Source organism: Onychomys torridus, chromosome 4 (genome assembly GCF_903995425.1).
Source record: "Onychomys torridus chromosome 4, mOncTor1.1, whole genome shotgun sequence".
In the NCBI taxonomy this organism is placed as follows: domain Eukaryota; kingdom Metazoa; phylum Chordata; class Mammalia; order Rodentia; family Cricetidae; genus Onychomys; species Onychomys torridus.
Genome location: NC_050446.1, coordinates 137,092,131 through 137,104,498, shown reverse-complemented (window position 1 = coordinate 137,104,498; position 12,368 = coordinate 137,092,131). Strand labels below are relative to the sequence as shown.

Genomic DNA, 12,368 nt, shown 5'->3' with positions numbered 1-12,368 from the left:
AAACTAGCAGGCATCCCAATTAATGAATGGGTCAAAGAAGAAATCAGGAGATTAGAAAGTGCTTTGATTGGATGAAAAATAGAGCTGTGGGAAAACACACTCTCTCTCTCTCTCTCTCTCTCTCTCTCTCTCACATACACACACACACACACACACACACACACACACACACACACACACACCAAATAATAACAAAACTCTACAGACTAAAATCTCTCATGAGTATTCATGTAATGTTCTCATAGAAATATTAGCAAATCAAACAGCATCATTTTAAAAGGATTACATACCATTGCTAGGCAAAGGTAGCTGGCTCAGCCCATGAAAATCATTCAGTGTAATATACTACATTCATGAATGAAAGAGGATGAGCAAAAACATCTCTATAATACAAAAGCATCCTTACACTACAAACCATTCAACAAACTATATCTATAGATGTGGATGTTCTCCATTTGATATCCATGGGAATCCATAGGTTGCTAGGCTTCAGTGGCAAGCACTTCACCTTGCTAGCCCAGAACTGGAACTCAAAAAATATTTATTAAGTTTTACATTTTAAACTATGTGTATGTATATAAGTGCAAGTACCTGTGAAGGTCAGAAGACAGCATCAGATACCCTGGAACTAAAGTCATAAGTAGTTGTAAGCTGCCCAATGTGGTGGTTCCTCTGTAAGGGTAGTAGGTGCTATTAACTGCTGAACCACCTCTCCAGCATCATGACCTTGAAGTTTTTTATCCTTCTGACTTAACCCCCTGAGTACTGAGTTATATAGCCAATGGGTTCATGAAAATATGCTTAACACACTGTGTAAATAAAAAAAATACAATGAGATGGGTATCACATGCCTTTAATCCCAGAACTTGGGAGGCAGAGGCAGGAGGATCCCTGTGAGTCTGAGGCTAGCCTGGTCTATGGACTAAGTTCTAAGTTAGCCATGGCTACATGGTAAGACACTGTCTCAAAACAAACACCTCTACTTCCAAACAAAAACAAAAACAAAAACAAAAACGTGAAAACAAATCCATAACAACAAGCTGTAATGAGATGACTCTTCAAAATCAGGAAGATAGCTGTTTTGCAAAATAATGGAAAAAAAGTGTTGGGTAGATGTGGAAAAACTGGTACCCTGGGCACTGCTGTGGCCAAGAAAAACAGTAGAGCTAATTGTGAAAAAGTTTGGCAATGGTGATCCAGGAATTCCACTACTATTATAATCTGTATTTTTAAGGATAAAATACCTTTCAGATAATGAAATCAAAGAATTGAAAACAAGAACTCAAGTATCTGTACACCAGTGTTGTTGGCAGCATTATTTGTAACAGCTAAAAGATGGAAAAACACCAAGAATCCATTAAAAGCCAGATGTTGGCATATACTTATAACCCTAGCGTTTTTTGGGAAATTAAAGCCGATGGATCAGTAGTTCAAGGTCAACTTCATCTACATGGCATGTTTGAGGTAGCCTAGACGATGTAGGACCCTGCCCCCCACCCCTAAAAATGTATTTGAAACTACCTACTAGAAGAGCATGCTTCTGAGAGGATCATCTAAAAATGATCCACATCAAGATGTACTATGAAAAACTACTAAACTTAAGGTCCTCTGCAAGAGCAGTAGGCACTCAACCACGAAGCCATCTCTCCAGCCCCTAAATTACTAACATTCAAAGAAACAGAGAAGGGCAGGAGAGATGGCTCAGAGGTTAAGAGCACTGACAGCTGCTCTTCCAGAGGTTCTGAGTTCAATTCCCAGCAACCATCAGTAATATCTGGTGCCTTCTTCTGGCCTGCAGGCAAACATGCAGGCAGAACACTGTATATGTAACAAATAAATAAATCTTAAAAAAAAAAAAAAAAAGAAAAGAAAAGAAAAGAAACAGAGAAATGTGAACAAAGTATTTTTTCTTTAAAAAAAATCGAGAATTTCATACATTTATACAGTTTATTATATCCATCCTTTATTTCCCCCAACCCCCACATCATGTCCTCATCACAACTCTACGTCCCCTCCTCCTCCATTTTAAAAAAATAACTCAGTAAGTCCAATTAATCCTGCCCATATGTACATGGGTATGGAGCCACTGACTGGAGGAAGTATGGGTAACCTATCAGTGGCCATACACCCTGAAGAGATTTTTATATCTAGTAAAACTGACCTTAAGTGCTGGGGATGTAGCTCAATAGTAGAACCATTGCCTAGCAATTGTAGTCACTAAGTTTGATTACTAGCTTCAGAGGCCTTCAATTTTTTTGTATTTATTTTTTAAAAAGACAGTCTCACTGTGTAGCCCTAGCTAGCCCGGAACTCAGGATGGCCTTGAACTCACAGACATCTACCTTTCTCTGCCTCTCAAGGGCAGGAATTAAAGGCCGTCATCATGCCCATCCAGAACCTTCAAATATTAATAACATAAGAAAGCTTCAATATAGCTCAGTGGTATGCCAATTGCTTTGCATGCACAAGGCCCTAGATTTGATTCTTAGCACACACCACACTTTTTAAATTAGGAGTGTCCAAGAAAACATGCCTCAGAAAAACAAAATGCCTTAAACCCCAATATTCAGACAAACAGTATCGGAAAAAGACTCATTATTCAGCTGAGATAAAGACCATAAGCTCCTATAATGGAGACCTCACATCACTGTAAACACTGTCAGGAGAATGTGGGTTACAAAAATACTCTGACAGTCATGAGTCACCATCGAGTGGTGTTTGTGTATTTAATTCTGAGTGTCATGTATGTACACAGAGAGAGATGAGACAAGAAAGCAATGAGGAGGGGAAGTGGCTAGAGAGGTGATTCAGCAGTTAAGAGCACTTACTCAGGACCCACATCAGGCAGCTCACAACAACCTGTAACTCCACTTTCTGAGTATCCAATGCCCTCTTCTGGCCTCTGCAGGCACCTGCACATTCATGTGCTGTAGATATCGCTCTGTATAAATAAAATGCTGTTTGGCTAGTAGCCAGGCAGGAAGTATAGGTTGGACAAGAGAGAAGAGAATTCTGGGAGGTGGAAGGCTGGGGCAGAGAGACGCTGCCAGCCACTGCCATGAAAAGCAAGATGTAAGGTACTGGTAAGCCATGAGCCACGTGGCAAAGTATAGATTAATAAAAATGGGTTAATTTAAGATAAAAAAGTAGATAACAAGAAGCCTGCCACAGCCATACAGTTTTTAAGTAATATAAGTGTCTGATTATTTTATACATGGGTTGTGGGACCACGGGGGCTTGGTGGTACCTGGAAAGAAGCTCTCCAACTACATTCATGTGCAAATATAGACACAGACACATACACACATATGGAAGTTGTCTCCTGTGCCCTTAAGAACTAGATCCTATGATTGAAAAGAAAACATGTGACCCAGGAGAGACTGGGTCATTAAAGAGGTAGTCATTAAAAATACAGGTGCATGATTTTATATGTACATTATATATGTTATGTTCACATAAATGTACATGTCACCAACATTTTCTATTCCTGCCCCCAGAAAGGACCTCAAAATAATGTCTGGTCAATGATAATCAACAACGTGACACCTGTACTGGGGGTCTTAAACAACCCTTATGTGAAGGGAAAGCAGTGCTACTATATTTGGGCAAGAAGTGATGTGACCCAGACAGTAAGGAGGGAGTCAATGTCAGCTGGCTCAGATCAGGACTGGAAAGCCAAACTGAAGAGACCCCACAGGACAAAATTGGGGCAATTAGAAACTCAATGAGGAGTAGAACTGTAAAGGAGTAAAATCAGGGAGTAGTGGTACATTTTTAATTCCAGCACTTGAGAAGCAGAGGCAGGCATATCTTGGTGAGTTTGAGACCCTGAGTCTACAAAGCTAATTCCAGGAGAGTCAGGGTGTTTCACAGAGAAACCCTGTCTTTGGGGGGGGGGGGCGAGAAATTCATCCAATACATTTAAATCTATGAATTTATAAGGATATTGCTATTTTTTTGAAACAGAGTCTTAACTAGGCAAATTCAGGCTGGCCTTGAATTTGCAGTTTTGTTTTTTTTTTTAACTTTTTTTTTAAGTCTCCTGGGTGCTAGAACTACAGAAATGCACCAATTTTCCTGACAAGATATTATGTTTAAAAATAGCTAGGTAGTGCACAACTTCAATCCCAGCACTCCAGAATCAGAGGCAAGATGATCCCTTGTGAGTTTGAGGCTAGTCATATTGCCTATAGTAAGTTCCCAGACAGCCATGGCTACACATAATAGGGAGACTCTGTCACTAAACAAACAAATTAAATAATTTATTGTCTTGGAAAAGAAGTAAACAAGACAGAAAACATCCAGCATTTACCTTCCTTTTCTTACATGAACTGTAGTACTACTGGGTAACCAAACTGTGGAAAAAAAAAGTGCCCCTTTCATTTGGGCTAACATATGACTCCTCTGTTGCAGGATATTTGATCACGCTGTCAACCCCAAGACTGCGTTGTTTATTGGAGGAACCTGCTTCTGGCTGTGGTGTGGCTCAGCCCTAGTACACACCTTTAATCCAAGAGCTTCCTGCTTATTGTAAATAGAATAGAATAAAAACATTCCATAGGTCAAGAGGTTGAACAAGCAACCAGTTGACTGGAAGTAACTGTAGAGTGAGGGCATGTCGGGAAGTAGGAGAGAGAGATGCACAGGAAGTAGAAGGGAGGAAGATCCAGTTGAAGGAGTTTTGTTTTGTTTTGTTTAGTTTGAGACAAGAGGAGGAAAAGCTCTCTTTCTGGAATGACAGCAGAGGAGGAAGCAGCTGGGTGTGTTCTGTGCCTCTCTGAGCTAGCAGGTTTTCACCCCAGCATCTAACTCCCAAGTCTTTATTGATAAAATAGAATGATAGAGACTTAGTTAAAAAATAAGATTTGGTGGTTGGGATTCAGCTCAGTGGTAGAGCACTTGTCTAACAAGTGCAAGGCCCCAGGTTCGGGCCTCAGCTCCAGAAAAACAAACAAACAAACAAAAAACATTTAATGCTCCAACTTATGGCATAACCACATGGACAGAAATTACGCCAGTGGTGAACAAATTGAGAAGTCATCAGACTTGGTAAGACAACTGGGAAGTCCTTAAGGAGAGAATTAAGTAATATTTAAAGGAAAAATGTTTCCCACGTTAAGGATAGAAAATATCACGATGCAGAGTGTTAGAACCCTGTATAGTGCTACTTTAGATGGCTTGAAAACAGAAGCAGATAAATGACTTAACTGAGGTTTACATAATACCAGTTATAAGTACTATCAGTCTGGTAATTCATATTTTATCCTTAGTAGCCATAGTGGAGGTTTTTTGTGCCACATATGAAAAGTTGATCAATAAGATATAAGCGTTATAAATTTAAAAAAAGGAAAAGTACTCAGACACAGACAGAGGAACTTAGTCAAGAACCTACTATGCCACCACATGATAAAACTGGAGGGGCAGCCCAAAGTTATTAGAAAACCAAGCTTAGTTTATCCAATTTCTATACAAGAACTACCAGGAGATGATAGACACTCCTAAGGTTATCAAGAAGTTAAATGGAATTCTATAGAAATATTAGAGGGTTGGGGATTTAGCTCAGAGGTAGAGTGCTTGCCTAGCAAGCGCAAGGCCCTGGGTTCAGTCCTCAGCTAAAAAAAAAAAAAAAAAGAAAAAGAAAAAGAAATATTAGATTTAGGAGATTTAAGGAAGTGGTCATTTAATATGGTATGTATTCACCCTATGTGAAGCAGTTGTTAAATTCATGGGCAACTCAGAACAGAATTATCCCCCAAGACTGGAAAGATTTGGCAACAGTAATACTGGAAGCTGGTCCTCAGTTACAATGGCAAACAGAGTGGAAACAGAAAGCTAGGACCATAGAAAAATGAAATAGGGCTAGAGGCATTAATATTTCCCAAGATCAGTTGCTAGCTGTAGACCAATACGTTGAAATGGAAAGGTATTTGATGACCATACCTTGGCACTATGTCATTTAGCATCTTTAAATGCTTGGGACAAGGTTGAAGAAGCAGGAAAGAGGTCTGAGTCAGTTACTAAAATTATACAAGGCCCAAAAGAAGCCTTTACTGATTTTTTGCAAAGACTGACTTCAGCTGTAACTAGACTAGTAGCAGATCCAAAAATCAGACAAGTATTAATCCACTCTTTGGCTTTTGAAAATGCTGATTCAGAATGCAAAAAGGTGATTAGGCCACTAAAGGCAAGATCCTCTGCAGAGGCCAAGGAGGCCGAGCTCTGTTACTTCAAAGCCTGGTGGTCAAACCTGCTTATGTCTCAGCATTTCTCCAGGACCAGCCTACCCCAGGATGGCATGGCACACAGCACATTCACCTATGACCAAGCTACCATTCTGGTTCCAAAGCTGCATCTCTCCACTGGACCAACAAGAGGATTATCAGTGTTTTGCTCTTGGGCCTGCTTCCAGCTAGGTACTTGAGTCCCTGCTCTGTGGTGATGGCTGCAGCCCTTACCCTGCAGTCACTGGGGCCTTGGACAAGTGGTAACTGTCTACATTCATGGGGATTCACCAAAGAAGGCTGTCAAGGTAGGCCTCTTGGCAGTCTCAGCTTTGACCTTTGTGGGTCTTTGCTACTTCAACTACCATGATGTAGGCATTGGCAGAGCAGTTGTCATGCTGTGGAAGCTCTGACCTCTTTGGTGCAACACCTTAGATTGTATGCCTTATTGCCTCTGCTCTGTCAATGCCATTTAACTCACAATGAGGAGGGAATGAGGGACAAGTCCATTGGTAGGCAGAATTCCTTCTAATTACATGGTTATTTTTACAATTCATTTGTTGAGGAAAAGGTTTGAGAGGAATTAGGTTCAACCAGTCATGAGTCTGGGTTTCATATTCCACTGAGTTGGTGGTTGCCTGCTCACAAGACTCACAGTATAACTGCACATTTCATGAGCTCATGTTGCCTTTAACTACTGTTTCTTGAGAAGAGTTCAGTTTTTTTTCTGTTGGGATAAGAGGAGACTTCTCTACTTGGACTGGGAGGGGAAGGACTATTCATTCATGACTCATAGATTTTGCATGAAACTGAAAAGTATTCCATTTGGAACCTCCCACTCTGTTCAGTTGACACCAACTGTTGATGGCTCAGAATCTAGGGAACTTCAAATCAGGTTTTGATATCTCAAATTACTATTTCTTTTTAAGTCTTAGGAAGGAAATCAAGGAAAGTTGAATTTAGAGAAGTTCAATTTAGGGAGTTCTCCTTTGTAGGTGGGTAAAAATATGACAGATTCCAAACACACTTACTCTACAGATAAGTGTCACTTGTGCAGAAAGAAACTGTCCACAAATAAAAGATTGAGTAATAAAGTGTTTTCCTACTGTGAAAATTGCTAATGAGAAATTATACTCTGAAAAAAAATTTTTTAAATAAAATATACTTAATGGGAAAAAAGAAATACAGCTGATATTGGATCTCACATTTGTGATGCTACTCTGATAGAATTTCTAAAAGTTTTAAGAAAAATCAAAGCATCAGTTGTTTTAATTGTGATAAGCAAGGCCACTTGAAAAGGGATTGTAGGCAAGATATTCCTAGAAACAATTTTTTTCTAGAAATAATCCAAACAGAAGGCTCCAGTCTTCTTGGAGTATGCAGAAGGTATAGAAAAGGCCAGCATTAGACTAATAAATGCAAATCAACAAGGAACAGGCAAGGTAACCCTTTACCACTGGGAAATGCTCTAAGGGGCCTTCCAAGACCCATCCATACCAAATTCAATTTAATCATTCCCTGTCAACATCAGAGAAACTCATCCACAGAGCAATTAAAAGATTTAATGCCTGTCTATTGTTTAAAAAATAACACTGCTCTGGATGTAATCAAGGATGGAACAGCTTCAGTGGATGAAACAAAAAACTTCAGGAGAGACCAGAAAACAAGTATTTTGCCAAACTGCTATAAATGATCAGAGACCTAAGCTAAAAATAAAAAAAATTAAAAAATGGCATTGCAATTGTTGGTTTACTAGACACAGGGGCAAATGTAACAATAATTTCACCAAAATCTTGGCATCTAGATTTGCCTCTTCAGGAAGAAAATATTCAGCTTCTAGGGATTTGAAAGATAATACTTTTTCTGTTGCCAAAAAACATTGTGCCCTAGCAAAGATATAACCTGCCTGTTGTGGAATAATGTTTTTGTACACTATGAAGATGTGTCACTCTGATTGGTTTAATAAAAAGCTGAGTGACCAATAGCTAGGCAGGATTTTCAGGTACAGAGGACACTGGGAAGAAGGGCTGAAATGCCAGGAGACACACAGGAAGCAACATGGGCAATACATAGTAAAGGTAACCAAGCCACTTAAAAGAATGTAGATTAAAAGGTATGGGTTAATTTAAGTTATAAGAGCTAGTTAGAAACAAGCCTAAGCTATCTGCTGAACTTTCATAATTATAAGTCTTTCTGTGTTTTTTTCTGAGCTGGTGGCCTAAAGAAAAGCCCGACTACATATAACATCCACCATGGGGGCTTGAATCCAAACATAGGGCCTGAGAAGGTTCTAGACAAGGAGCTGGATATAGTTTTCTAGTCTTGCAGTCTCTCAGGTGGGCTGGTGCTCAGCATTTACTGGCCACTGCCTACAGGATGGAGCCAGCCACCAGCTCCATGCACTAAGCTGAGCTGTGTGGTGGCTGACATAGCAGTTTAAGAAATATCTCATGCTAGGTGGTGGTGGCACAGCACTTGGGAGGCAGAGGCAAGTGGACCTCTTCCATTCTGGTCTACAAAGCAAGTTCCAGGACAGGCTCCAAAGCTACAGAGAAATCCTGTCTCAAAAAACAAAACAAAACAAAAAAAGCAACCAAACAAAAAAGATTGTCTCATGCAGTTAGAAAACACAGCACAGCCTTAGTAAAGCCAGGTCCAGACAGAGAAACCCTCTAAACAGGTTACATTGTGTTTAAAAAATGTGTGTGGGCTTAAAAAAAAAAAAAAGAAGATAAAGTCTTTAAAAAGAGAATAATATATAAAAAGGATAAACTATGTAAAGATAGAAAATATATAAAGTTTGGATCCTTGTTGACTTTAAATGTTTTGATTGCTGATGAGTGAACAATAGCTGTTGAGACACATTGGATTATGGCAACCGCTAAATTAAACCAACCTATACATTTAAAAAATGTCTTAACTTCAAAATGGAAGTCAAAATGTATGTTGCATTGGGGAAGAGATTATGCTTTTGTTTCCACAGAAAACAAGAGGCTATGGATTCATTCAAGGTTGATAGAGAATAAATTTGGTCAGAGGAAACCCCCCTGAAAATCCTGGCTACAGACATAAAGAAATAAACCTAGAAAACCTACAAGACAGGTGATGTATAGTTTACCCGCTCAAACACAGAATAAAAAAATCTTCACTCGGGAGGCAGAGCCAGGTGGATCTCTGTGAGTTCGAGGCCAGCCTGGTCTCCAAAGCGAGTTCCAGGAAAGGCACAAAGCCCAGGAAAGGCACAAAGCTACACAGAGAAACCCTGTCTTGAAAAACAAAACAAACAAAAATCTTTAATTGACTTGTGCACACTGCAAACTCCATACTTGTGTTAATGAAGATATGTATGCTACTTTTGAAAGTTTATGTGTTTTCAGAGTAAGAGAACCAGACACCAATGAAAACGAGTGGCTCAGGTGATCCAGATTCTCAGAATGCCTCTGTTGCAGTATCCTCAGAATTCTGCATCCAGAACGTCTTCAAGGCTCCTGGCTGAGATGTTCCAGCCTCACAGACTATTCCAGCCAGGGCTGGAGATAAGTCTTGTGCTTCCCCATTGCACAGAGACTGGACAACAAATGTTACAGCCAGCTCTCCCAGGACTTGACCAGTATCCCAATTTTCCCAGGGTCCCCTAATAATGCCAGCACACCCAGACAACAAGGAGCAGTCTAGAGAGTACAACACCCACATTCCCAAGAGGTGGGGTGGGTGGTTTTGGGTTGTTTGGTGGATTATGGATGTTTGTCATCACTTAGGGGGGTTGGTTACAAATTGTTACTGGTCATGGTCAGGGAGAAAGCTAAACAAAGGAGATTAGATTCAGGGATCTCTTTCTGAAGGGAAAAAGGAGGATATAGTATAGAAATGATGGGTGAAAAGGGTGGATTGTTGATTCTACTTTTAAACAACCACTAGTCTCAAATATTTTACATTGGTATAGATTTTTATATATTGATACAAATTTAAAGTTATTTTTGTTATCACTGTATATGTTTCTACTCTTATTTAAGGTATTGTACCCATGCAGTTCATTTTCAAAGGTTATATAAAATTTTCGACTTTGAAAGCTATTTAGGATATTAAAGAAACACAGGTTAGTAGTTAGTCATCTATAACAATCAGACTTACAGTCATGTTAGGTATGTTTTCAAGGTCAAACAGATATATTTTGAATAGATAGGTGGTCTTCAAACACTTCAAAGACCTACAGAATATAGCATTAAAACTGTTTTAATATCATAAGACTTTCATGACAGTGAGACATGTCTGCTCCTGGCAGCACCAATTAACTTCAAAAAAGGATGATGGGCACCAAGAAACTGCCCTTGCCTTGACTGCTGACAGTGTAACGTCTAAACTGGATAACCAAGACACAATGGAAAGTCTGCTGAACTTTGCCAAGACAATGTAGGACAATCCTTCAAAATTCCTGCTTCACAGAAAAGTGTATCAGATATTCTAGGCCTGTAGGTTGAAGACAGATGCACCAATGTTACAGAGGAACCTTGGGTGATTGTCCAGGTAGCCAGCTGTTTCTGTCATTTCTATATTTTTAGAAGTTGGTTGCTCTGTACTTTCTGTTTACTTGAGTAATATATCATTCTTGGGTCTCTGATGGAGTTGAAAATTAGATATTTATAGTCACAGTTTTCTTTGTTACCAAATTCAGAAAAGAAACTCACAAAAGAGGTATAAAATGTATGGGTATGAGAGACATAAAAGCTTAAATTGTTTGTCTAGGAGAATGTTTTGAGGTCTAAAAAGATAGTTTTGAGATTGTAATACAAATTATGGTAGAAAATGATTTAGGTATAAAAATTTGGACTAAGACAGAATAGATAATACAATACTTCCTCTAAATTTTCCAGATACAAATAGACTGGACATTCAAAATGTGATTCTTACCTGCTAATTGTTTTAATTGTATATAGTTTTACCGTGTTAGAGTTAAAACTTTTTGTTTTCATTTAGACAAAAAGGGATAACCTTTTTGTACACTGCGAAGATGTGTCACTCTGACTGGGTTAATAAAAAAAACTGATTAGCCAATAGCTAAGCAAGATTTTCAGGCACAGAAGATAAAGAAGGGCAGAGACACCAGATGCAGAGGAAGCAGCATGGGCAATACAGAGTAAAGGTAACTGAGCCACGTAAAAGAATGTAGAATTAAAAGATACAGGTTAATTTAAGTTGTAAGAGCTAATTATAAACAAACCTAAGCTATCAGCCAAGCTTTCATAATTAATAATTAATAATAAATCTCTGTTGCTGTGGCTAAACAGATAAGAATTATGGGTTAATTTAAGTGTAAGTAATAAGCCTGAGCTAGTGGCTGAGCAATTATAAATACTATAAGCTTCTGTGTAGTAATTTGGGAAGTGGCTGCTGGGTATTTGGGAGTTGTTGGTGGAACAGAAACTTCCACTTACACTCTGTGTCATTATTGGAGAACCAACAGTCCAGACAAAAAAGTCCGACTACACCTGCCAAGAAAGGATTCCCCCCAAAGTTAGGGTTGGGGCAGGGTTTTGCTTTCATCTTTTCAGGAGAATAAAATCATCCAGCTAAGGAATCCAGAGACCACTGGACAAGTGAGACATCTGCAGAAGAATGGATCATCGAGAGAAAACTGTCCCAAGGAAAAGAGTAAATTGAGTTGTTGGGAATGGACAAAAAGCACCTTGTGTTAAGTACTGCCATTTTTATTTCAGAGTCCATTTTACCTGTAGGGTGAAAAAATTTCAGGGGCATAAGCCCTAGAGGAGCTGGGAACTTTCCAATAGCTGACCTGCCATATCCTTAAACCACAGAAATAGTTGTTATGTGTTTTAATTCTCTAAAAACATGGCTGTTTCCAACAACAGAAAGAATAAGTGAATCTGATTGATTGGACTGAAAGATTTGCACTGTATATCAGTTGACAATGATGGACACTCAAGGAAGTCCCTAATTTTGATTGGTGAAAAACTGTAACTGTAACTTGGCAACAATGTTTATGTGTGTGTGGTTTTTTTTTGTTTGTTTGTTTTTTGTTTTTTGAGACAGGGTTTCTCTGTGTAGCTTTGCACCTTTCCTGGAACTCGCTTTGTAGACCAGGCTGGCCTCAAACTCACAGAGATCCGCCTGCCTCTGCCTCCTGAGTGC

The 12,368-nt window shown here is 39.2% G+C and overlaps 1 protein-coding gene and 1 pseudogene across 2 annotated transcripts in view; one reads left to right on the top strand and one right to left on the bottom strand.

Moving 5' to 3' along the window:
• The window catches only part of Zgpat (zinc finger CCCH-type and G-patch domain containing), a 28,365-nt gene that overhangs the window by 9,382 nt on the left and 6,615 nt on the right, over positions 1–12,368 (bottom strand). The gene's annotated exons all lie outside the window — the stretch shown is intronic.
• Positions 4,999–6,634, top strand: LOC118581265 (annotated as a pseudogene).